Source organism: Salmo salar, chromosome ssa17 (genome assembly GCF_905237065.1).
Source record: "Salmo salar chromosome ssa17, Ssal_v3.1, whole genome shotgun sequence".
NCBI lineage: Eukaryota > Metazoa > Chordata > Actinopteri > Salmoniformes > Salmonidae > Salmo > Salmo salar.
The window spans coordinates 36,333,613-36,359,257 of record NC_059458.1 but is presented as its reverse complement, the minus strand read 5'-3'; the positions used below and the strand labels follow the sequence as shown (position 1 = coordinate 36,359,257).

At 41.4% G+C, this 25,645-nt stretch overlaps 1 protein-coding gene and 1 pseudogene across 1 annotated transcript in view; one reads left to right on the top strand and one right to left on the bottom strand.

Annotated features, from left to right (window-relative positions):
* The window catches only part of LOC106600648 (zinc finger protein 239-like), a 289,371-nt gene that overhangs the window by 15,270 nt on the left and 248,456 nt on the right, over positions 1-25,645 (bottom strand). The window lies entirely within an intron of this gene.
* The window catches only part of LOC106600652 (zinc finger protein 883-like), a 56,428-nt pseudogene continuing 38,233 nt past the window's right edge, over positions 7,451-25,645 (top strand).

Here is a 25,645-nt window from a genome sequence, read left to right as displayed (position 1 = left end):
TGAACAGGCGTATGCAACCGTGAGTAGATAAAGTTCAAAACAACGGTCGGCCATCTTGGAGGCTGTCTCTCGTTCTTATTATAACTCAATGCATTGCTGGCTTCCACCATTTTAATGTAGTCAACTGGGTGGGACTTCCATCTACATTGGCTGATCCCTCCTGACCCTGTTGGAGTCATCTCCAGCTGGCTCATCAGTAGGGATTATGCTGAGCCACGGGGCACCGGTCTATGGCCCGTGATGTAAACGGTGAACAGGCAAATGTGGCATGTGGCAAGGGCCCTTCACAAATAGCAACAGTAATCTGCACCTTTCGGTCATTTTGTCAACAAGGCAGCATGGTGCATCATCCAGAAACATCTCTTTTCCATCAAATATTTGTTTGAATTTCTTAAACCAGGTTTCATTGGGAAGGCAGATAAAGCTCTTTATCAAAATCAATAACTTTTTCATGTGAAAACACAGAATCCTACTCATTACTCCAAGTGCTAAATTACATCACTTTTGTTTGGAGCCAACTTAGCTGTGGGCTTTGAATGTGGCACCTGGCCAAAAACAAAACGAATGCCCTCAAATGTCACCCCATGCAAAACACGCCTATCTGGATCCCAGGCCAGATTAATCGAATCTCCTCAATGCCGCTGCGCATTCTGTCACAGACGCTAAAATGACACAGATACAAAGATGAGTCCTCTATCTATCTTTATGGCCGAGCACCATTGTTCAGAATCTGTGCTGTGAAGACGATGCTTTTTGTCTCCGCTTCTATTCATTACTACAGGTAGGTAATAGCACGTTTAAACTATCTAAAATCGACATAACATGTCATAACATGATAGGTTACAAATCCTTCAAGGGATTGCCAGGTTTCTTATGTTAAATATGTGTCGTGATGAAAACGATATTACAAGTCATATAGCTTGATATTTTGGGTTTGTCTGACTCAAGGTACACCATTTCGTCAAGGTAATATAAAAACATTCAATTTATTTGAGATTTCTGAGTTCGTTTTATGTTATTGGTTTTGTGTATTTAAAAAAAGTATCACGAGCTGGTAAAATGGCGGCGCCCGCTGTCTGCGTTTTAAAGTACAAATAGAAGACAATGGACCGATCATATATTTATGTAGTTGGTGCAGTATTTTAACTAATATACATGGATTCTAACTTGAACCATTATATATTTGTTTACAATTGTACAATTTATGCTCCCCGCATATATAAACCACTAACACAAGCTCGTAATTTTGATGACACCTGGGGAGCTTACTGCCTACTGTACATAGTAAAATGGTGCGCACCAAATTGTAGTTCACATTTTGCTGTGGAAAACGGCTGTGAGGATCTTTCTTCAATATTCATCAGATATGAACACAATTACAATCTTTAAAGAATACAAATCTCATTTAATCAATTGCATGTGGAAAAACGTTATCAAGCCAGCAGCAGATGAAACAGAACAAAACGAAGTCAAGTTCACTTATTTTGCCAGCTAGAAAGAAACGGACACAAATTTATTCAGAATCGGAGCAAGCAGCTCACCCAGCAAACTGTCTTTAAAAAGACGTTGAAAAGACGACTATGCCCGTTCGGTTTTGGTTGAAAGTGAAGGTTGAAAGTTGAAAATATGTATTTTTCATGTCGTTGAAAAGACGTCCATCTAGGCCCGTTTTGGTTGAAAGTTGAAATAAGTGTTTTTCAGGTCGTTCTTTTAACGACTTGCAAAGAACATAATTTAAATGTACTTGTAGCCGATACACATGGACGCAGTAACCCAAAAATGGTCAATCACACTACTCATTACATTACTCCAGTATTTGCACAAAACATTCAGTCAAAGAATACTATCTAGTACAGTGATAAGACAAAATACAGTTAAGTTCAAATTAATATAATTAATTATATCCATCAAAATGATAGATATATTTCGCTGCGTTAGCAACGACCCTATGTGATGGTGACGTGGAAACCATCACCTCAGGCTCTACCAGGAGCATGCTTGAGGTGGTCTGCCACAGCTCCGAACATCATGGTCAGTGGCCTTGCTGTTCCATTTCTTCACTGCAGCTGTAACACCAAAATAAACACAGTAAGTTATAGAAAATACTAATAGATATGGAGCATCTTACAGGTTCCCCACGGCACCTAAATCAGCATTCAGAGCTCATACCACCGGTTTATCACTAACCAATGGTGGCTATTTTGTGTTGTGCAGTAATAATGATCATTTATTACATTTATTCAGAATAATTTAGAAGTGGATAAATGTGTTTGCTTTTCCGTGTCTGTCAAAGACAAAAAGCAATTTACAAGATAAGTTTGGTTAAAGTTGTCCTTCTCAGGGGCTGATAGTTGATTATGGCCGGGCTCAAACTTGCACGCAGTGTAGAAAAGACGAGTGTAACCAATGTGAAACGGCTAGCTAGTCAGTGGTGGCGCGCGCGTACAACGTTTCAATCGGTGACGTCACTCGCTCTGAGACCTGAAGTAGTTGTTCCCCTTGCCCTGCAAGGGCCGCGGCTTTTGTAGCGCGATGGGTAACGATGCTTCGTGGGATTTGTTTATGTGTGCAGAGGGTCCTTGGTTCGAGCACAGGCTGGGGCGAGGAGAGGGACGGAAGTTAAACTGTTACACGAGGGCCTGTTTGAATGGCGCAAGTTGTCTCTTTCACTCCTCCCTAATAGACTATTATAATCACTTTTATTGGTATGCAGAGATCGCAAGTCTATTTTTTTTACTTGAAATGGGGGAATGTTTAGCCGACTGGTCGCTCAGGAGATAAAGGCAATGTCTGACGTATGGAAGACATTTCACTTGCGCTCATAGAAAGAGGAAGGAGCCAGCGCTGCATGTGCCAAACAAGTGCTGTATTCTGCTATATATATATATATATATATATATATATATTTATTATTTTTTTGTCTTATTGCTTGGTACAGTGTAAACAACACAAAATTGTTGCTGTACCAGAGAGTTGATCTGTACTAATGAAAAAAAATGATAAAGCCTTTATTATTAAAGGCCATGGTATACTGTAGGCTAATTATTCAAGAGAATGCTTGACTGCATTTAAAATGCAGGACTAGTAGGCTGTGGCCAGAAAGCTGAACAAAACCAGCATAATGACATACTAGAGAGTCTAATGAAGAAAAATACATGGTAAAGCATTTATTAGGGCTAAAGCATAGCAAAATAAATAAAAACAGAATTTGATAAAATGTCAAGTTGGGCAGACCATTATACATTTTTAGAACTTGCTAGTCAATAGGTTAAAAGGCCATTGAGGTCACATGATCACCTCATTCAAAATTGCCAACCTCCTAAAACCATTCTTCTCAAAAAGAGACCACACAAATTACCACCATTCAAATGAATAATTGGTTTACAAGACAAAATAAGAATCTAGCCTATTAAAACAGACAGAGCAGGTCATTTTGATTGTGTGACCAGGGCTCAAACCACCCAGTTATTAATACAAAATATACTACAGAATAATGACATGTTTGTAGGTACCGTTGACAACAGAGTACACAGTTGTGTTTCCTTAGTCCCTGCTTTGCGTGATGGCCGTTGAAGTTGAACAAGGACATCAGGCCATTGGTAAAGAGCCTAAAAGTCAAGCACACATAGGATGTTCTTTGTGAATTGAACACTTTCAAACTGCTGAGGAGATAAGGCTCTTGGATTTACTGTATTTGTTGCAGACAGTTTGTATCACTAACGATACCTTTAAAATTACTTTCTTATTGGATCCATTCTAAAAGATATGACATACCTGTCCATGACCTTGTGGGCACAGTCCTTTGTGTCCTTACCACCAATTTTGCTTGACCTTCCAATCTGTGTCAAGAGACTGTTTGAAACCCTGGAAGTTATGCAGTAACCTCTGTCTCAGTAGGACTAATTAAAAAATAAAAATAAATCACAGGCATTGCTTGTAAGAGTGGAATTAACTAATTGTATCGCTTTAGGTAGTGTGAAAAATGTGTAAATGAAATGTCAAAATAAATGTCAATTTCACCATCAGATTCTATGCATCCACACTTTGGAGCTGCTTCTCTTGTTGCTCAAAGTCTTGCTCTGTCTCCATCATCTTGACATGGAACTCAAAGGGTCTTGGGGCTCTGATCTCCCAACACGTTTCACTTCCTCCAATATCTCCACCAATTTAGTTAGGACACACTTCTGAAATGAGAACATTTTGTTGACACTGTGGAAATATGGGGTTGTCACACGCAAGAGGATCCTGACAGACAAGTTGATTGCAAATAAAAGTGAAATTTTACTTGCAATAATACATGTAGTTCAACATTTCAATAATATTCTATATTCTAATAGATTCAGTGTTTAACTTTAACACAAGTTTCAATTTTGTAGTACATTTTGAGTCAGTCCACAAAATAGGTACCTTTTGAATTAGTGCATCACTTATACATAAAATATCAGAGAATCAAAAGGCACATTTCGTGGAACAATCCACTTACTGGCATTATTCATGGGAAAACAGCTCTGGTCTAGCAGAGGGAATGGGAGGGTGAGAGCTGCGATGCTCTTGGCTCCGTTGGGACTGGCAAATAGAAGTCCTGGATGAATCTGCAGAATTCAAAGCCAACTCAGTGTCAACCCAGAGGTAAACAGCAAAAATAAAAAGTAATTGATTTTTGTAAACCTACACACTACAATACATATTTTAAGGATAGTTTTAATCTTCAGTTATCAAGACTGAACATGATGTGTATAATTTCTGCTCATTGTAAAGAAACTAACACTGATGAGCGAATGTGTCCCAGTCGTGTGCATATTGTCTGTGTGTGCTCTTTAGTTACTACATAACTGCTCTCACGTTGTCTGGTTGAGTAACAGGATGGATATGGAAAACGTCTGTGCTCTCTGCTCTGGAGGTGGGACTGACTAGTAGAAGCCCTGGATAGTTCTGTAACATTGAAAACCAATGAATAAACCTTCCTTAGTAGTTGACTGGTTAGCTGATTAAGATTTCTGGACTTGTCTGGCAAGCTGTACTCTTGACCCACCGTGTGTGAAGTGAGATGGGGAAGGAGAGCATTTAGAACAGCCAGCTGAATCCCTGGATTGCCCTGAAACACAAATAAAAACCCAATTTGGGTGTGATCAGGACAACTTAAAAGCAAGGATTTGGATAGGAAAATGTACATGTACTGTATATCATGTGTGAACAATGATCCTGATAGGCAGAGATGCTTGACCCAATAAGGAAAATCACATTACGCTACCATGTGAAAGGTTTGACATTTCCCACTGACTCTTCAGTTTCTCTTACCCCGTCTTCGTGTGTCCCCGTTAAATTCATCCTGGGCTGGGGTAGAGGGAGAACAAGACCGGCTTTTCTGCCTTTTTTGGGACTGCCCAGGTGAACTTCTGGATAGTCCTGCAACAAACATTTAAGCACATGACACATACAGTAAATCATGCATGCAATGTTAGACGCATATCAAAACCCATAATGTATACATAAAATATCAGAGAATCAAAAGCACACATTTTGTGGAACAATCCACTTACTGGCATTATTCATGGGAAACAGCTCTGGTCTTGATCAGTTGTGGATGGATAATTATAATCTTCACTCTGTCATTTTCTGAAAAAAGTTCATAAAGGTAAATAGTAAAATTGTAGTAATGAATATAGTGAGAGCAAGTTTAACTACAGTTTGACCGGCTTCTTAGCTAGTTAATTTTGGTCAATTAATTTTGCAGTCATTCTCCTGTCTTATTTGTAACATATTCACGCCCTCTCTCCTGTGAGCTAACGTTCTTAGCTAGCTAGCTAACCCATACTACAGTTAGTTAGCAAACCAACCAGCTTCACGGTAGGTACCCAGAGAGTAACGTTGATGTTGGACTCTAGCTAGTTAATAAAAAAAAATGTTCTGTCAAAAAACAATGACTCCACACCGGTTACCAGAAAACATAGCTAACCGTAGTTAGCTAAACCGATACAGTAAGCTAGCTGTCAGTACAACTATTATATATGTTAGCCCTGCTTTCCTATCTAATTAACTAGTTAGCTAGCAACTAAGTTAGTGTTAACGTTAGCTAGCTAGCATGCAAGTATCCAGGCAGAGTTTCTTATGTTAGCATAAAGACAATAATAGTTTGCGACAGAAACTGATAATTAATATAACAACCTTATCAGATTACAAACGTTTTCAGAAATGTTGAACTTACAATTATCCGCGTGTCGTTGTGTTACAGTCTTGAGGAACAAACGTCGGGTGAATGACTCGCTCTTTCTGCTTCTCCCAGTTTTGAGGCATGACGGTTATACATTGTAATAAATTCCATTGTGATATTGTAAACTAAAGATTTGAAATTACAGGTCATGTTCAGTCATTCTGTCTATATCAGAACATCTAACAAGCCATTTTATTTTATTTTAAATCAATATATTTCATTACATTGTGTATATAAAAAAAAAGAATCAAACTTATACTACATTCAATATTGTATTCGTGTATCATGCATTTCAATGAGTACAAGCTGATCAGGCTGACTTTCGGCTATATTTGGATCAAAACAGACGGACAATTTTGGGCGAAATAAAGTCTATGATGAACGTCGCCACTGATGCCATGGAAAAACCAGCGTGAAATTTCCCTTTAACCTGTAGTTGTTGGCTTTATTCAATGCAGGATTCTACATGCAGGAGTTAGTCCGTAGCGGGGTGTGTCTGGTTTTAGGTAGGACATATAGCGAAGCGGAAGTGCTGTTCGAGTCTTATGGCTCCCAGTTGAGTAAAGTTGGTAAGATTGAATGGAAGACGGAGACAACGAAAAATGGAGCAAACAGACCAAAAGTTGTAAACAAACATTGGTTTCTTTTGGAGCGCGATTCATCAACAATTGTGTATTTTGGGAGATAATATGAGGTCAGGAAGATGGCAAAGGAGGCATGAGCAAAGGTTGAGTCAGTCAGAGTGACCAGTAGTGGTTTTGATTTGATTTCATGCGTCTCAGAAGAGTAGAAGGAGAGAGCATTGTTTTTCGGAGCAGGGCACCGATAAAATGTGTTATATCTGGAGTTTCGTTGGAAGAGTTTAGAGTGTCTGCCTACTCATGTGATGCTGTAAGATATGCATTGACAGCTATTGTGAATAAACCACAGCAGTTATGACATTGATAAAATAATGGCCATGTTTCAAGTGTGGTATTTATTAGGATCCCCATTAGCCGCTGCAAAAGTATCAGAATTGTTCACTTCTCTCATTGAATTCTCAAACCACGGCTTGGTCTGTTTTACAGGCGTTCTCTGAAGTCTCGCGTTGTTACGTCTCTGGGTTTAGAAACTGGTAGTGAGGAGAAGGCAGTTCCGCGCAGGCGCGCATCATTCTTCAGAATAAAGGATACGTCAGAATTGTGCAGTCGAAACGACAACTTCTGTGTCCATTTCAAATGTATTACTACTGGTATGTAATAGCACGTTCTAATACCGAAAGAACATGTCATAACATGCTAGGTAACAAATACGTCAAATATTATCACGTTTGGTAAAGGTTGTATGTGCTATTTTGTGTCAAATCGCGTGAGTGAACGTGATACCTTTTTTATTTACAAGTCACATAGAGACTTGGGGTTAGTCTGACTGGATGTATATCATTTCATTAAGGATACATTTATTTTCGATTTCTGGGTTCGTTTTACATGTCGTTTTTGGTTTTGTGTAAAATTCACGAGATGGTAAAATGGCGGTTCCCCCTCGGTCTGCATCAACGTACTTCAGTGCAGGCAGTGAGGGTGCAGCAGAGAGACAATTTTACGGCTGCACTACTGTTTTGGAGCTAAATGTAATGTTTATCAATTTTCTACATGTGTAATAATATTCAGAGACATTCAGTTTCTGTCTATCAATAAATGTTACTATGGTGTTAACGGAAATACTATTGGTTTTTGATTGGAATAATACAGTGAAGACAAGGTTATTCAGGAAAATAGTACATATTTCTTCATAAAACATACTGAAACCTTGTACTAAATGTTTTTTTGAGGCATTTATGTGAATTCAGGAGATCTACTATAGATTAAGTTCATTTAGAGTTGTGTAGCCTAATTTAAAGTGTATACTTGGTACTCTGCTCCAGTGAGCTCCTGTCCAAGTCAAGCACAGATCTCATTTCAGTAGATCTGGTAGCTAAGTATTGACAAAACATTAATTAATTCACATTAGACAGTCACCTCAAGTTTCTACTGTTTGAGCTCATGTTCGTCATATAGAATATTATCTCAACAGTATTGTGGAGCTCCTGCACCTAAATATAAACCATATTTTTAGAGAATAAAGAAAATCTTGACAGTTCTGGCACTAACTTTTGTGTCTGTTTCTCTTTATTAATACTGGCCGACTCAGATTAAGTCTGAGGCCGGTAACATCAACATCAACAAACCCAGCCTGCCTCTCTCCTTCCACACTGAGTCCAAACCTAGTCACTGGGTCCTGATTGTGACAGTGGAGCCCAGTTTGCACTGCAGGATCCAGAGATGGCATCAGTGAAGCTGGAAGACTGCAGTCAAACACTGGAGCTGAATGTCAACATTAAAGATGAAGAAGAGGAGGAGAAGATTGGGACATCTGTTTCTCATGGTAAGCACAGGTTCTATCTAACTAAGTTTGTGTTTTTCATTCCAACTTCCCACTGTGCATGAAAAGTTACTGTAGAACTGTTTTATTTATTTTATTTCACCTTTATTTAACCAGGTAGGCCAGTTGAGAACAAGTTATCATTTACTACTGCAACCTGGCCAAGATGAAGCAAAGCAGTGTGACAAAAACAACAGAGTTACACATGGGATAAACAAACGTACAGTCAATAACACAATAGAGAAATCTATATGCAGTGTGTGCAAATGTAGTAAGATTAGGGAGGTAAGGCAATAAATAGGCCGTAGTGGCGAAATAATTACAATTTAGCATTAACACTGGAGTGATAGATGTGCAAGTCGAGATACCGGGGTGCAAAAGAGCAAAAATAAATAACAATATGGGGATGAAGAAGTTGGGTGGGCTATTTACAGATGGGCTGTGTACAGGAGTGTCGTGGAAAATTGTCTTAAGAATAACACTTCTTACAAGAACTTGTAAATTCAATATAGACTTTAATACAGAGTAGTAAAGCCGAGCCGGTCCGCGGAACAACAACTGGCTTCCTTAGGCCCCGGCTCTGCTTTTATGCATATACAATACATAGGTCCATCCTTTATGTAAATGAAGTAAAACCCCCTATGCATTCTGCCACCTTTTTCTTTCAACCCAATTGATAACGCCCTCATCTGCTTTTAGCTCTAACATTGTAGTGGCTGGATAACGCCCATATCTGCTTTTAGCTCTAACATAGTAGGGGCTAGACTCTCCTCATATGGATATGAAAATAATGCATGCATTGCAGGCATACAGCTTGCCTGGCCTTTGCGTGGTTCCTGCTTGGGGATGTATAGCCATCTGTTATTTCCACTCAGGGCCTGCTGTCAGTCTCCTCTTTCGCTAGCTAATGTATTTCTATCTTTCTTTCCTCAGCAAGTCTACCTTTCTCCCACAGGAGCAGTAAGCTGCTCTGACAGCTGATGCTTAAAGTTAGTGAGGGAGATATGTCTCCAGCTTCAGTGATTTTTGCAATTCGTTCCAGTCATTGGCAGCATAGAACTGGAAGGACAGGTGGCCAAATGAGGAGTTGGCTTTGGGGATGACCAGTGAAATATACCTGCTGGAGCGCTTGCTACGGGTGGGTGTTGCTATGGTGACCAGTGAGCTGAGATAAGGTGGGGCTTTACCTAGCAAAGACTTATAGATGACCTGGAGCCAGTGGGTTTGGTGACCAATATGAAGCGAGGGTCAGCCAACGAGAGCATACAGGTCGCAGTGGTGGGTAGTATATGGGGCTTTGGTGACAAAACAGATGGCACTGTGATAGACTACATCCAATTTGCTGAGTAGAGTATTGGAGGCTATTTTGTAAATGACATCGCCGAAGTCAAGGATCGATAGGATAGTCAGTTTTACAAGGGTATGTTCGACAGTATGAGTGAAGGAGGCTTTGTTGCGAAATAGGAAGCCGACTCTAGATTTAATTTTGGTTTGGAGATGCTTAATGTGAGTCTAGAAGAAGAGTTTACAGTCTAACCAGACACCTAAAGTATTTGTAGTTGTCCACATATTCTAAGTCAGAACCGTCCAGTTGCACTACTGTTTTGATGCTAAATGTAATGATTATCGGTTTTCTACGTGTGTAATGATATTGACACATTCAGTTTGTCTTTATCTATAAACGTTACTATGGTGTGAACAGGAAATACAATTGTTTTTAAGTTAAACAGTGAATAAAAGGTTATTAACGAAAATAGCACATAGTGATGCCTAAAACAAACTGTAACCTTGTACTAAATGGTTTTTGAGTAATTTATGCATTTTTCTTCTATAGGTTAAATATTAGCTCAAAAGTATTGTGGAGCTCCTGCACCTAAATATAAACCATACTGGCACCCAAAATGTTTATCGGCAACTATTTCAGTCCAAGTCAAGCACTGAATTAGATAATTGAACAACAAAAAATATAATATATTTAACTTCTTGGGGCTATGTGGGACGCTAGCGTGCCACCCGTGGTGCACCCTATCAACAGCAGGTGCATTTCAAGAGCGGCAAATTTGAAACCAAATAAATGTCAAAATTCAAATTTTTCAAACATCAACTATCTTACACCCTTTGAAAGATCAACATCTCCTTAATCTAACCACGTTGTCCGATTTCAAAAAGGTTTTACGGCGAAAGCATAAAGTTAGATTATGTTAGGAGAGTACATTGACAATAGCTGTGTGTAATGTTTTGTCAATTCAAAGACAGGGTCACCAAAACCATAAAACCAGCTAAAATGATGCACTAACCTTTTACAATCTCCATCAGATGACACTCCTAGGACATTATGTTAGACAATGCATGCATTTTTAGTTCTATCAAGTTCATATTTATATCCAAAAACAGCGTTTTACTATGGCATTGATGTTGAGGAAATCGTTTCCCTCCAATAACCGGCAGTCAAGTCAGCACCACAAATTAAATAATTAAAATTAGAAAACATTGGTAAAATATTATATTGTCATTTAAAGAATTATAGATTTACATCTCTTGAACGCAATCAACTTGCCAGATTTAAAAATAACCTTACTGGGAAATCACACTTTGCAATAATCTGAGCACTGCGCCCAGAAAAATATGCTTTGCTATACAGACAAACGGCCATGTTGGAGAGATCTAAAATCGAAAATACTATGTAAATAATCCATTACCTTTGATTCTCTTCATCAGATGTCACTTCCCGGAATCCCAGGTCCATAACGAATGTAGTTTTGTTCAAAAAAGCTCATCATTTATATCCAAAAAGATCCGTGTTGTTAGCACATGATCTAAGCCAGCCGGACTTCTCGTCATGAACGAGGGGAAAAAATATATTTACGTTCGTTCAAACGTCAAACGTTGTATAGCATAAATCATTAGTGCCTTTTTTAACCAGAACATGAATAATATTCAAGGTGGACGAATGCATTCTCTTTTATAACGTATTGGAACGAGGGTACCCAACATGAACTCGCGCGCCAGAGTCTAATCGGCCATCACCGTTCCATGGCTCTTGTTCGGTCAGATCTCACAGTAAAAGACTCAAAACACTTTGTAAAGGCTGGTGACATCTAGTGGAAGCAATAGGAAGTGCCAAAACATTAATCAACCCCTGTGTGTTTCAATGGCATAGGCTTAAAGGTAATTCAACACATCAGGTATCCACTTCCTGTCAGAAAATGTCTCAGGGTTTTGCCTGCCAAATGAGTTCTGTTATACTCACAGACACCATTCAAACTGTTTTAGAAACTTTAGGGTGTTTTCTATCCATATATAATAAGTATATGCATATTCTAGTTACTGGGTAGGATTAGTAACCAGATTAAATCGGGTACGTTTTTTTATCCAGCCGTGAAAATACTGCCCCCTAGCCCCAACAGGTTAATAGAGAATAAAGACCTTTCCAGAACTGTCAAGAAAATAACTTTTGTGTCTGTTTCTCTTGTACTACTTGCCGACTCAGGTATGAGGACGGTCACATCAATAGTGAGGACAAACCCAGCCTGCCTCTCTCCTTCCACACTGACTCCAAACCTACAGTCACTGGGTCCTGATTGTGACAGTGGAGCCCAGTTTGCACTGCAGGATCTAGAGATGGCATCAGTGAAGCTGGAAGACTGCAGTCAAACACTAGAGCTGAATGTCAACATTAAAGATGATGAAGAAGAGGAGGAGGAGAAGATTGGGAAATCTGTTTCTCATGGTAAGAGCAGGTTCTATCTAAGTTTGTTGTTCATTCCAACTTCCCACTGTGCATGAAAAGTTGCAGTGGAACTGTTTCAATGAGAAGGTAGATGTTATTTCATGCTACTGACACTTGCATGGTTTGACACCAGTATTGCCAGCATTTGTTTTATTCACTGGGCTGTCTGGAGTGATCAGAGAGTAGACTAAAGAAGTGAAGTAAAACAGACAGTTTTTGGAAAGTTCTATGAAATTAGTCTGTAGTTACTAACCCTTGTGATAGTGAGTGGAGGATGATTTAGGTCATAATTATCTTTACTTATGAGATACTTTTAGAATAGTTTTATACTCCTTTTTGTATTGCACAGCCTACTTATATGAATAGGTACAGGTAGCCTAGTGGTTAAAGCGTTGGGACAGTAATCGAAAGGTTGCTGGATCGAATCCCTGAGCTGACAAGGTAAAAATAAACTTGGCAAAGAAAGAGACGACCTCTTACTGTCAACTGCGTTTATTTTCAGCAAACTTAACCTGTAAATATTTGTATGTAAAATAACAAGATTCAACAACTGAGACATAAACTGAACAAGTTCCACAGACATGTGACTAACAGAAATGTAATAATGTGTCCCTGAACAAGGCGGGGGGGGGGGTCAAAATCAAAACCTTTAACCTCTATGGGCTATGTGCAAGCGTCCCACCCCTGGTACACCCTATCAACAACAGGTGAAATATCAAGAGCGCCAAATTTGAAAACAATTAAATGTCATAATTCAAATTTCTCAAACATACAACTATCTTACACCCTTTGAAAGATAAACATCTCCTTAATCTAACCACGTTGTCCGATTTCAAAAAGGCTTTACGGCGAAAGCATAAAGTTAGATTATGTTAGGAGAGTACATTGACAATAGCTGTGTGTAATGTTTTGTCAATTCAAAGACAGGCGTCACCAAAAGCAGAAAACCAGCTAAAATTATGCACTAACCTTTGACAATCTCCATCAGATGACACTCCTAGGACATTATGTTAGACAATACATGCATTTTTTGTTCTATCAAGTTCATATTTATATCCAAAAACAGCGTTTTACTATGGCGTTGATGTTGAGGAAATCGTTTCCCTCCAATAACCGCCAGTCAAGCAGCACAACAAATTAAATAATTACTATTCGAAAACATTGGTAAAATATTATATTGTCATTCAAAGAATTATAGATTTACATCTCTTGAACGCAACCGGATTGCCAGATTTAAAAATAACCTTACTGGGAAATCACACTTTGCAATAATCTGAGCACTGCGCCCAGAAAAATACGCTTTGCAATACAGACTAACCGCCATGTTGGAGAGATCGAAAATACTATGTAAATAATCCATTACCTTTGATTCTCTTCATCAGATGTCACTTCCAGGAATCCCAGGTCCATAACAAATGTAGTTTTGTTCGAAAAAGCGCATAATTTATGTCCAAAAAGCTCCGTGTTGTTAGCACATGATCTATGCCCGCCGGACTTCTCTTCATGAACGAGGGGGGAAAAAATATTTACGTTCGTTCAAACATGTCAAACGTTGTATAGCATAAATCATTAGTGCCTTTTTTAACCAGAACATGAATAATATTCAAGGCGGACGGTTGCATTCTCTTTTAAAACGTATTGGAACGAGAGTACCCAACATGAACTCGCGCGCCAGAGTCTAATCAGCCACCACCGTTCCAAGGCTCTTGTTCGGTCAGATCTCACAGTATAAGACTCAAAACACTTTAAAGACTGGTGACATCTAGTGGAAGCCATAGGAAGTGCTCAACAATTAATAAGCCCCTGTGTGTTTCAATGGCATAGGCTTAAAGGTAATTCAACACATCAGGTATCCACTTCCTGTCAGAATTTGTCTCAGGGTTTTGACTGCCATATGAGTTCTGTTATACTTACAGACACCATTCAAACAGTTTTAGAAAATTCAGAGTGTTTTCTATCCAAACCTGAACAATAATATGCATATTCTAGCTTCTGAGTTGGTGTAGGAGGCAGTTAAAAATGGGCACATATTTTTTTCAAAATTCTCAATACTGCCCCCTAGCCCCAAGAGGTTAACAGAGAAAATATATTATTTTGCAAGCGTTTCAAGGAACTGAAGCCGGTGGAAAGTTGGCTGCTGTAGAAAAGCTGGGGGCCTGCAAGAGGTGCTTGGTCTGTCATGGAGAAGATGATGAATGCAAAGAGACATACCTGTGCAGGAACAGAAAATGTAAAAAAGATCACCATTTCTTTCTATGCCTGACGGGAGACTTCAAGAGGAGTGACTCAGAAAGAAGACAATTCAATGTGAGAAGGCATACGCAGACTGAGGAGCAGGAGGAGTTTGTATCTATACTCTCCCCAGAGATGGCGGACAAATTCAAGAGAGCGTTCACCAACATCACCGCAAAGACAAACTGTGTTGAAAATATCCAGCTTGGAGAGATTGTGTCAAGTGCAGTAGAATAATTGCCAGTTATTCTAATGCTGCTCGAGGTAACTGCCAATGCAGGACAAAAAATTGGAACCCTGGTCGACTTGGCATCGGGCACAAATTATATCACCCACAGAGCTGCCAGGAGATTAAATCTTCGAAGTGAAAACATCACTTTAGTCGTACATGGAGTTGGGGGGGATGGCCATGAAGGTTAAAACCAGAAGATATCTCCTCAGAGTGAGGATCAAAATGCCTAGAGGCACAGAAAGAGCCCATGAGCTTGTCTGCTATGGTTTGAATGAAATTGCCAACATCCACAGAGTCATCAAACCTGAGCAACTCAAGAAGTTCTTCCCAGAAGTCAGTCTAGGAGATCTGAGGAGACCGGAGAGCATTGAGCTACTGATAAGCCACCGCGAAGGAAGACTTGCTCCGCAAAGAGTGAAGGTGATTGGAGGCCTTGTCTTATGGGAGAGCCCGCTAGGAAAGATTGTTGGTGGAGCACATCCAGATCTGTTTGAAGAAGTCGATATGGCCGCCCACAGGTCTGGAACGCACTTTGCTCGATCCATGAGAGCAACCGCTGTCAAGTATCAAGAGATAACAACTAAAACACAAGAGTTCACAGCTGAAACCAAAAGCACAGCTGCTCGCAGAGAGTTCTTGGATTGGTGGAAATGAGATAGCATTGGAGCAGCTTGCGAACCGAAGTGTGGAGGATGCCGGTGTGGCAATTGTCAACCAGGAGGCAAGGAAATGACTCTGAGTGAGGAAAGGGAGCTGGAGATCATAAGGAAAGGCCTCACCTACATCGAAGCAGATGCTCACAGCGATGAACCGCACTGGGACATAAAATACCCCTGGATTCGAGATCCAAGTTCCCTTCCCTACAACAGGAGTGGGGTTGAAGCCACCTTAAGAACAGAAAAACAACTCAAAAAAGAGCCAGAGTGGAAAATAGCATACACAGCTCAAGTGCATGAAATGGTGGAGAGAAGAGCAGCAAAGAAACTCACCAAGGAGATGATCGCCAGCTGGAAAGGACCAGTATGGTATGTCAGCCACTTGGTGGCGCCAAACCCACACTCTGTCACAACACCTGTGCGACTGGTATGGAACAGCAGCCAGAAGTTTAAAGGGGTCAGCATGAATGACCTGCTGCTGAAAGGGCCTGATGTCCTCAATCCCATCCGAGCAGTACTACTCAGGTTCAGAAGAGGTGTCCATGCTCCTCTTGGCGACATCAGGAAGATGTACAATTCGGTGTGGTTAGAAAACCTGGAGATGCATCTCCACAGATTTCTCTGGAGAAACACTTAGGAGGAAGAGATTGAAGAGTATGCCATCACCAGAGTCAACATTGGCGATCAACCAGCAGGGTGCATTGCACAACTGGCCATGATAGAGACAGCAAAACTGCCCATGTTCGCTCACCTGGAGGAGGAACATAGGATCCTTGAAGAGGATGCCTATGTCGATGACATCCTGACTTCCCATAATGACTTACAAAAGCTGGACAAGGACACCAAAAGAGTTGAAGAGATCCTGAGGACAGGCAGATTCTTCCTCAAACCCTGGGTCCGGTCAGGCCAAAGTGCGAGGCAGGAGATCGTACCAGGAGAACAAGGAGAGGTGTCAGGCACAGTACTTATTCTCCCAAACCAGATGAGGAAAGGAGACAATAAAGCCCTTGGAGTTGGATACCTTGTTGAAGAGGACAAACTGTAACTTATGACTTCAATCAATTTCTCAAGGAGGAAAAAGAAGATGAGTCGGATAAAATCTCCTTGAAGAAGAGGTGAGAGGGAAAACTCCAAACCCACTGACGAGAAGAGAACTGCTAAGCCAAGTAGCTAGCCTGTATGACCCAATAGGTCTCGTCGCCCCTGCCAAACAAAAGGGTGCCATTCTTGTCAGAAAGGCGTTTCAAGAAGCTGGAGGCAAAACTCTGACCCGAAACACGTGGGACAAACCTCTGTCTGAACAATTGAGAGAAGAAGCCATCAAACTGTTTGAGGAGTACACACGTCTTGGCCAAATCACCTTCCACAGAAGCCTCACACCAGTCAACTGGATTGGTAAACCTTGGGGAATAACATTCTCTGACAGAAGTGAGAATAGCTATGGAGCCAAAGTGTACTTCAGATGGGAAACCGAGCAAGGCATCCAAGTCAGGTTGGTTGAGTCCAAAGCAAAAGTCATACCTTTGGACCAAAAGGGGGAGGCAGTGAAAGCTGAAATCTGCGGTGCTGTCTGCGCAGCACGACTTCGAAAGTACGTTGAAAAACACAGTCGTATAGAAATTGAACGATGGCTCCATCTGCTGGACAGTCAAACTGTGGTGGGAGCTATCCAGAAAGACAGTTATGGGTATCAATCTTTCTTCGCGAACAGAGTTGGAGAGATCCAGAAATCCACATCCGTCGAAGACTGGTGGTGGATCCCGGGAGGCCTGAACAGTGCTGACATCATAACAAGAGGGGCAGCCCCGGAAGACCTCCAAGAAGATTCCATGTGGCAGAATGGACCAGCGTTCCTGCGGCAACCTGTGGAAGAGTGGCCACAGAAGTCAGCCAAAGAAATTGCAGCTAATGCCAAGGAAGGCATAAACAAACTTCAAAGAAAATATTTCTCTGCAGCACTGACCAGAGCGCAGGCCAAGAGAAACAAGAATGATGTACTTCCTGAAGTGGGAGATCAGAAGGAAAGTCAGAGTGATGCACAGCAAAGCAGGCAAAATAACCCAGATGAACCTAAGACTAAGATCCGAAGACCACCAGCTGGCTCTGCGGTAACAAAACTGATTGACATCAGGAAATTCAGCAGCCTGACCAGGCTGATCCGAGTCACTGCCTGGGTTTGGAGAGCTGCAACGAAATGGAAAGAAGTGTTGACCAAGAATTCAGCCTCAGATAAACCAAAGTGGGAGGACATTTTTTCAACAAACTGGAAGTCCAGAGGCAAACGAGCTGTACTCACTGGTGAGGAGTGTGAAGATGCACTAAGAGACCTGTTCCTTGCAGCTCAAGAAGGTATAACCTTTCAAGACACCACTCTCAACAGACTCGCTGTTTACAGAGAGGAAGAGACTGGGCTCTTGGTTTGTGGAGGGAGGTTCAAGGTCTTTGATGAGGACGAGTCTGCTGTACCAATTCTACCATATGAGGCATGGATATCCACTCTCCTAGCTCAAGAGGCCCATGATGCAAACCATAAAGAAATAGCAGGTACACTCCTCCGGATGAGGAAGAAAGCCTGGGTGATAAAAGGCCGGAAGCTGGCTAAAAAGAGAGTTGACAACTGTGTGGTGTGCAGAAAGGCTAGGGCCAGAAAGTGCCAACAGATCATGAGTGACCTTCCACCTGAGCGTATAACACCAGCCAGACCATTTGAGTACACAACAGTGGACTTAGTTGGACCATATGAAGTCAAGGATGAGGTGAGAAAGAAAGTCAAGCTCAAGATGTGGGGAATTGTCTTCTGCTGTATGGCATCCAGAGCTATACACACAGATGTTGTCAGTGACCAGTCAACTGAAGGCTTCTTACTGGCCTACCAAAGATTCACTTCACTGAGAGGGCATCCAAAGAAACTGTGGTCAGATCCTGGAAAGAACTTTGTGGGTGCCAGACCTGCCCTCAAAGAGCTCTACCACTTCCTGGATCAACAAATTACATCTGAGCTTGAAAATGAAGCTTCAAAGCATGGAACAGAGTGGAGCTGGAAGATCCACCCAGCAGACTCCCCTCACAGGAATGGTGCTGCAGAAGCAGCTGTTCGCACTGTGAAGCGGGCCTTGCACAATATGAGAGGAGAAGGACTCTTCACATGGAGTGAGTTTCAAACATTTATGTTCATGGCTGCTAACCTTGCCAATGAAAGGCCCATAGATGCCAGGACTCAGAGCAGGGAGGATTGCATAGAATACATCAGCCCTAATTCTCTTCTGCTTGGAAGGACTGGACCTAGGGGAGACTTAGGAAGCTTTGAGTTTGAAGACTACTCCTACAAACGGTTAAGAGTCATTCAAGCGGAAGTTAACTGGTTCTGGAGGAAGTGGAGTCAGTTGGCTGGACCTAACCTGTTTGTGAGGAGTAAGTGGCACACAAAGCAGCGAAACGTGACCGTTGGAGACGTCGTCTGGCTTGCAGACCAGAACGCTTTGAGGAGTCAGTATAAGCTTGGTAGGGTCGTCAATGTCAACGCTGACAAGGAGGGCATTGTGAGAGATGCAAATATACGAACCTTCCCAAGTTATCCCATCTCAACTTTGAAGCATGTTCATGGAGACAAAGCAAAGAAACGTTCAACCAAAATCCCTGCTACAATTCTTCACAGGGACGTCAGGCGTTTGGTTGTGTTATTACCTGTAGAAGAGCAGAAGTAAAGCCATCGAAGATGAAGCCAATGTGACCTTCTTGGGTTCAAGAACCAGGAGATCAAGTGGGAGGTGTTGCGTCAAAAGACAGGTATTCATATTCAAGGCATTCACATTTTCAACTGATTTCAAAGATAAAACACCAGCAGGGGGCGAAATAGTGTATGCATTGTGGAACCCATCATTAGCTTGTGTTTCCCTGGGGAACATATATACTGGTGCACCTTTGTGATAGCAGGTGGTGAAATGTTTGGTGAAAAGGCATTTCACTGGAAGTCCTTCATGGAAGAGGAGACTCTCAGTCATACACATTCAGCTCATTTAGGATTCTGGAGACTCAACCGGTAGGCACATGGACATTGTTGTGTAAAATTGTTGCCAGTTAGGTGTTTATTTGTGTTGGGAATTGAGACCAATTGTCTAATTTAGGATATAGTATAATTTAGAAAATATGACTACATTGAGATTATGTATTTAATTTGAAATGACCTTACTTGAAGTAATGTATATTTCTTTGTGTGTTTTGCCTTTAAAGGTTATCAACCTAATTAACTAACTAAAAACCGAACTAACTAACTGACTAAATAAATAAAAGAAGTCAGAAGAAAATTGAGTTGTCCCTTGCGTCCTTCAGTCCTTAAAGAGGCCTTTTTCAAGTTTGGGCAAAGAGCTGCAGTGTGAACCATACACAACTTGACAGTAACAGTCAGTATCTGGTATGGCCACCAGCTGCATTAAGTACTGCAGTGCATCTCCTCCTCATGAACTGCACCAGATTTGCCTGTTCTTGCTGTGAGATGTTACCCCACTCTTCCACCAAGGCACCTGCAAGATCCCGGCCATTTCCTGGGAGACTGTCCCTAGCCCTTACCCTCCGTTCCAACAGGTCCCAGACGTGCTCAATGGGATTGAGATCCGGGCTCTTCGCTAGCCATGGCAAAACACTGACATTCCTGTCTAGCAGGTGTGATGTTCGGATGTACCGATCCTGTTCAGGTGTTGTTACACGTGGTCTATTCCACAGGCCAAAATCAACATCCTCACCAATTCTATGTAAAGGAGATGTGTCCCAGAGGAGGCAGCTGCAGCTAGCCACTTCTCCAGTGCTTACTGTGTAAATTGGGAGGTGCTGGAACCAAAAGTGAGCCTGAGAGGGGGTGCGACCTGGGGGTCTCTGAGGTACCAGAACACATTAAATAAAATACCTTTTTATAATAAAGCATTGCATGCATTATCATGACTTTTGCATACTGGCATAATATAATTGTTTTATTTTATTTAACTAGGCAAGTCAGTTAAGAATAAATTCTTATTTACAATGACAGCCTATGGGACTCCCAATCGTGGCCGGATGTGATAGACTGGATTCGAACCAGAGACTGTTGTGATGCTTTTTGCACTGAGATGCAGTGCCTTAGACTGCTGTGCCACTCGGGAGCAGTGGAGTTGAACCGCTTACAGAAGTTACACACATTGAGTACATTTTTTGTAGCCTGGAGTCCAGGAAAAATGTGGCCTTTTACAAACGGATTTCATGCAGTTCTACATCATTTTAGATGACTGGGACTGATGACCAAAATGACAGGCTACTTTGACACTGAGAATCTGAGGTCTCTAATCCATCAATAGCCTAGGCCAGGTGTGAGGAGAAACACATTGTATAATATGAGGAGGAAGTTAGAGTCCTTAACAAGCTTTACAGTTTCACTGACTCACCCAATGATGTGCAGCTCACTCACTGGCCAAAAGCTCATCTTTCTCTTGCTTTACTTTGTAAAACAATGCTGTTCGCTCAATAAGCCTATTTGGAAGTTGAAAACTTGGTAACATACAGACAGATTAGTATTTTATTTTCAGCGGGATTCATTTGCTTTACAAACGGCGTTTTCCAGCAATTGTATTAGAAATATTGCTAAAGGCCTGTTTTGGCTGCATGCTGTTCACTGACAGATTTGCCACACGTTCCTGACTGTAGACATGCCTTGTGATTTGGCTACACACAATCCACAGCTAGGCTATTTTATTTAAATTAGCTATTGATCCTCTGTGGCTAAATACTCCTGGTGTAGTTTTGGGAATTATTTCATTTCTTTCTGAACAGACTGTAGAGTGCTGCAGCACCTCAACACACTTCCCGCAGCTATTATTCTATTAGGAAATAAATTATGTGTAATGCTGGAGAGATGAGTTGCCGGCTCATGTCTATAACAGCACAGAGAGAGAGAGATCATAGAAAGTGAATCTCATTCTAGTTCTGTGAGAGATACAGGCGTGCTTCTCTCTCACCACAGCAATGGCCACGCCTTGGTCTAAATAGGCTACAATGTTACATAAACCATAAACCTGGGACGGCCCAACATTAATACATTCTTAGAATATCAGGCACGTTTTCACATTACGTTTTTTAGGAGGCATGACAATTAGAAAGTCATTAGGATTTTTACATTGCAAACAGTGGATATTATTTTTCATGCCACTAGAGGTACAGTTTACATGCACTTAGGTTGCACTCATTAAAACTTGTTTTTCAACCACTCCACAAATTTCTTGTTAACAAACTATAGTTGGCCTCCCGGGTGGAGCAGTGGTCTCTGGTGGCACAGCCAGAGACCACTGGGTTCGAGCCCAGGCTCTGTCGCAGTCAGCCGCGACCGGGAGGTCCATGGGGCGGCGCACAATTGCCCCAGCGTCGTCCGGGTTAGGGAGGGTTTGGCCGGCAGGGATATCCTTGTCTCGTCGCGCACTAGCGACTCCTGTGTCGGGCCGGGCGCAGTGCACGTTGACCAGGTCGCCAGGTGTACGGTGTTTACTCCAACACATTGGTACGGCTGGCTTCCGGGTTGGATGTGCATTGTGTCAAGAAGCAGTGTGGCTTGGTTGGGTTGTGTTTCGGAGGACGCATGGCTCTCGACCGTCGCCTCTCCTGAGTCCGTACGGGAGTTGCAGCGATGAGACAAGACTGTAACTACTACCAATTGGATACCACGAAATTGGGGAGAAAAAAAAGGGTTAAAATAAATACTTGTATTTTATTTTTTTTACTTTAGTTTTGGCAAGTCGGTTAGGATATCTACTTTGTGCATGAGACAAGTAAGTTTTCCAGCAATTGTTTAAAGACAGATTATTTCACTTATAATTCACTATCATAATTCCAGTGGGTCAGAAGTTTACATACACTAAATTGACTGTGCCTTTAAACAGCTTGGAGAAAATGATGTCATGGCTTTAGAAGCTTCTGATAGTGTAATTGACATCATTTGAGTCAATTGGTGGTGAGGCTGTGGATGTGTTTGAACACCTACCTTCAAACTCAGTGCCTCTTTGCTTGACATCATGGGAAAATCAAAAGAAATCAGCCAAGACCTCAGAAAAAAAATTGTAGACTTCAAGTCTGGTTCATCCTTGGGAGCAATTTCCAAACGCCTGAAGGTACAACGTTCATCTGTACAAACAATAGTACGCAAGTATAAACACCATGAGCTTCCTGAGCTGTTATACCGCTCAGGAAGGAGACGCGTTCTGTCTCCTAGAGATGAACATTCCTCTGGTGTGAAAAGTGCAACTCAATCCCAGAACAACAGCAAAGGACCTTGTGAAGATGCTGGAGGAAACGGGTACAAAAGTATCTACATCCACAGTAAAACGAGTCCTATATCGACATTATCTGAAAGGCCGCTCAGCAAGAGGCGGCCTTTCAAAACCACCATAAAAAAGCCAGACTACGGTTTGCAACTGCACATGGGGACAAAGATCGTACTTTTTGGAGAAATGTCCTCTGGTCTGATGAAACAAAAATAGAACTGTTTTGCCATAATGACCATCGTTATGTTTGGAGGAAAAAGGGGGAGGCTTGCAAGCCGAAGAACATCATCCCAACCATGAAGCACGGGGGTCGGAGCATCATGCTGTAGGAGGGACTGGTGCACATCACAAAATAGATGGCATCATGAGGGTGGAAAATTATGTGGATATATTTAAGCAAAAAGGTCTTCCAAATGGACAATGACCCCGAGCATACTTCCAAAGTTGTGGCAAAATGGCTTAACCTCTCAAGGGTGCGTGGGACGGTAGCGTCCCACCTGGCCAACATCCGGTGAAATTGCAGAGCGCGAAATTCAAAAATCCTAAATTCAAATCTTTAACATTCTTGAAAATGTTATACATCAAAATAAAGCTTAACTTCTTGTTAATCCAGCCGCTGTGTCAGATTTGAAAAAGGCTTTACGGCGAAAGCAAACCATGCGATTATCTGAGGACAGCGCCCCGCATACAAAACCATTAAGAATATATTTCAACCAGGCAGGTGCACCACAAAAGTCAGAAATAGCGATATAATTAATGCCTTTGAAGATCATCTTCTGTTGGCACTCCAAAATGTCCCAGAAACATCACAAATTGTCCTTTTGTTCGATTATGTCCCAAAAATGGCCATTTATTTGGCGCGTTTGACTAAGAAATACACCGATTTAAACTCACCCAACATGCCTACGAAGTATCTAATAAGTTACATGTAAACTTGGTCCAAACATTTCAAACAATGTTCCTAATCCAACCTCAGGTACCCTAAAACGTAAATAATCAATACAATTTAAGACGGAATAAATTGTTACTAATACCGGATAAAAACAACATGGAGCACGCTCCTGTTCACGCTCACCAAAACAGTAGAGTCCACCTGGAGTGACACTGACAATGAATAGGACTACTTCATTTCTCAAAAGAAAAACATCATACAATTTCTAAAGACTGTTGACATCTAGTGGAAGCCATAGGAACTGCAACCAGGTTCCTAATAATAAGGGTATCCTATAGAAAACCATTGGAAAATCCTATGACCTCAATTTTGTTTTTCCTTGATGTTTTGTCCTCGGGGTTTCGCCTGACAAATCAGTTCTGTTATACTCACATTATTTTAACAGTTTTAGAAACTTTAGAGTGTTTTCTATCCACTTATTGTGGGACTAACTTATTGTGGGAAGCTTGTGTAAGGCTACCCAAAACATTTGACCCAAGTTAAACAATTTAAAGGCAATGCTACCAAATACTAATTGAGTGTATGTAAGCTTCTGACCCACTAGGAATGTGATGAAAGAAATAAAAGCTGAAATAAATTATTCTCTCTGCTATTATTCTGACGTTTCACATTTTTAAAATAAAGTGGTGATCCTAACTGAACTAAGACAGGGAATGTTTACTAGGATTAAATGTCAGAAATTGTGAAAAACTGAGTTTAATTGTATTTGGCCAAGGTGTATGTAAACTTCCAACTTCATCTGTAGTCTACCTGACCCTGGCAAATGGTTTCTGGAACAAAGACTGCAAAACTGAGAGGTGCTGGAGGATCCGGCTCAAATTAAGCACCGCCCTTCTCATATAATGAGGTAGGGCCATCCCAAGGATCCCTGAATGCATGGACGATTGCACCAAAGATAGGCCACAACCAGTTGTTTCCGATGGGAACAGATGAGTCATAGCGGGCAGAGCCAAGCACCAGCTACCGAGATCCAATTTGACGCGTTCTAGCACACATCTGCATATTTCTGTTAGGCACCGCCTCCTCTGAAACGCTCGTGTGCTATAACTCAATTCACCTTTACATTCCTTCTGAACAACGCAATTAAAAAAAATACCCTTTGCAAAAGTTAGTCTACAAAACTTAGTCCACTCTGTTCATAACAGATTTTAGTTTTGGGAACAGAACTATATTATGATCAGATGTTTCACTGATTAGAACATTTACAGAATGTCGGCCAAAATCCATCTCGTTCCATCTTCTCCCACTGCCGGCCAGTGGGCTTCCTCTCACTACCAGATTTGGTAGTGAGTGGAAACGCTAAGCGGATGCCTCACATTTATACATCTGGTGAAATATCTGTCTCATTGTTCTGTGGCTGCACTGTGGTAGTGGGGGAACAGGAAGTTCTGGGCAGGCAGGCATCATTCTTCAGAATAAAGAAACGGCAGAACTGTGATGTTAAGAAGATAACCCTGTTTGGGCTAGGGGGCAGTATTGAGAATTTTGGAAAAAATATGTGCCCATTTTTAACTGCCTCCTACACCAACTCAGAAGCTAGAATATGCATATTATTGTTCAGGTTTGGATAGAAAACACCCTAAAGTTTCTAAAACTGTTTGAATGGTGTCTGTGAGTATAACAGAACTCCTCTGGCAGGCAAAAACCTGACAAGGTTTCATGCAGGAAGTGGCCTGTCTGACAAGGAGTCGTGCGTCTTGCATCTGTTTATTGAAAAGTAAGGATCTTAGCTGTAACGTGACAATTCCCAGGGCTCCAATAGGCTCTCAGGACGCGGGAAAATCATGAAGGTTGACGAGGCAGCCTCAGGCTGAAACAGATTATCATCTTATTCAAGTGTCCCATTAGGTGACAATGGAGTGAGGCGCGTGCGCGATTAGCCCCCGTGGAGTATTTTAATTCGGCTGTTTAGTTTATTGCAGATTCCCGGTCGGAATATTATCGCTTTTCTACGA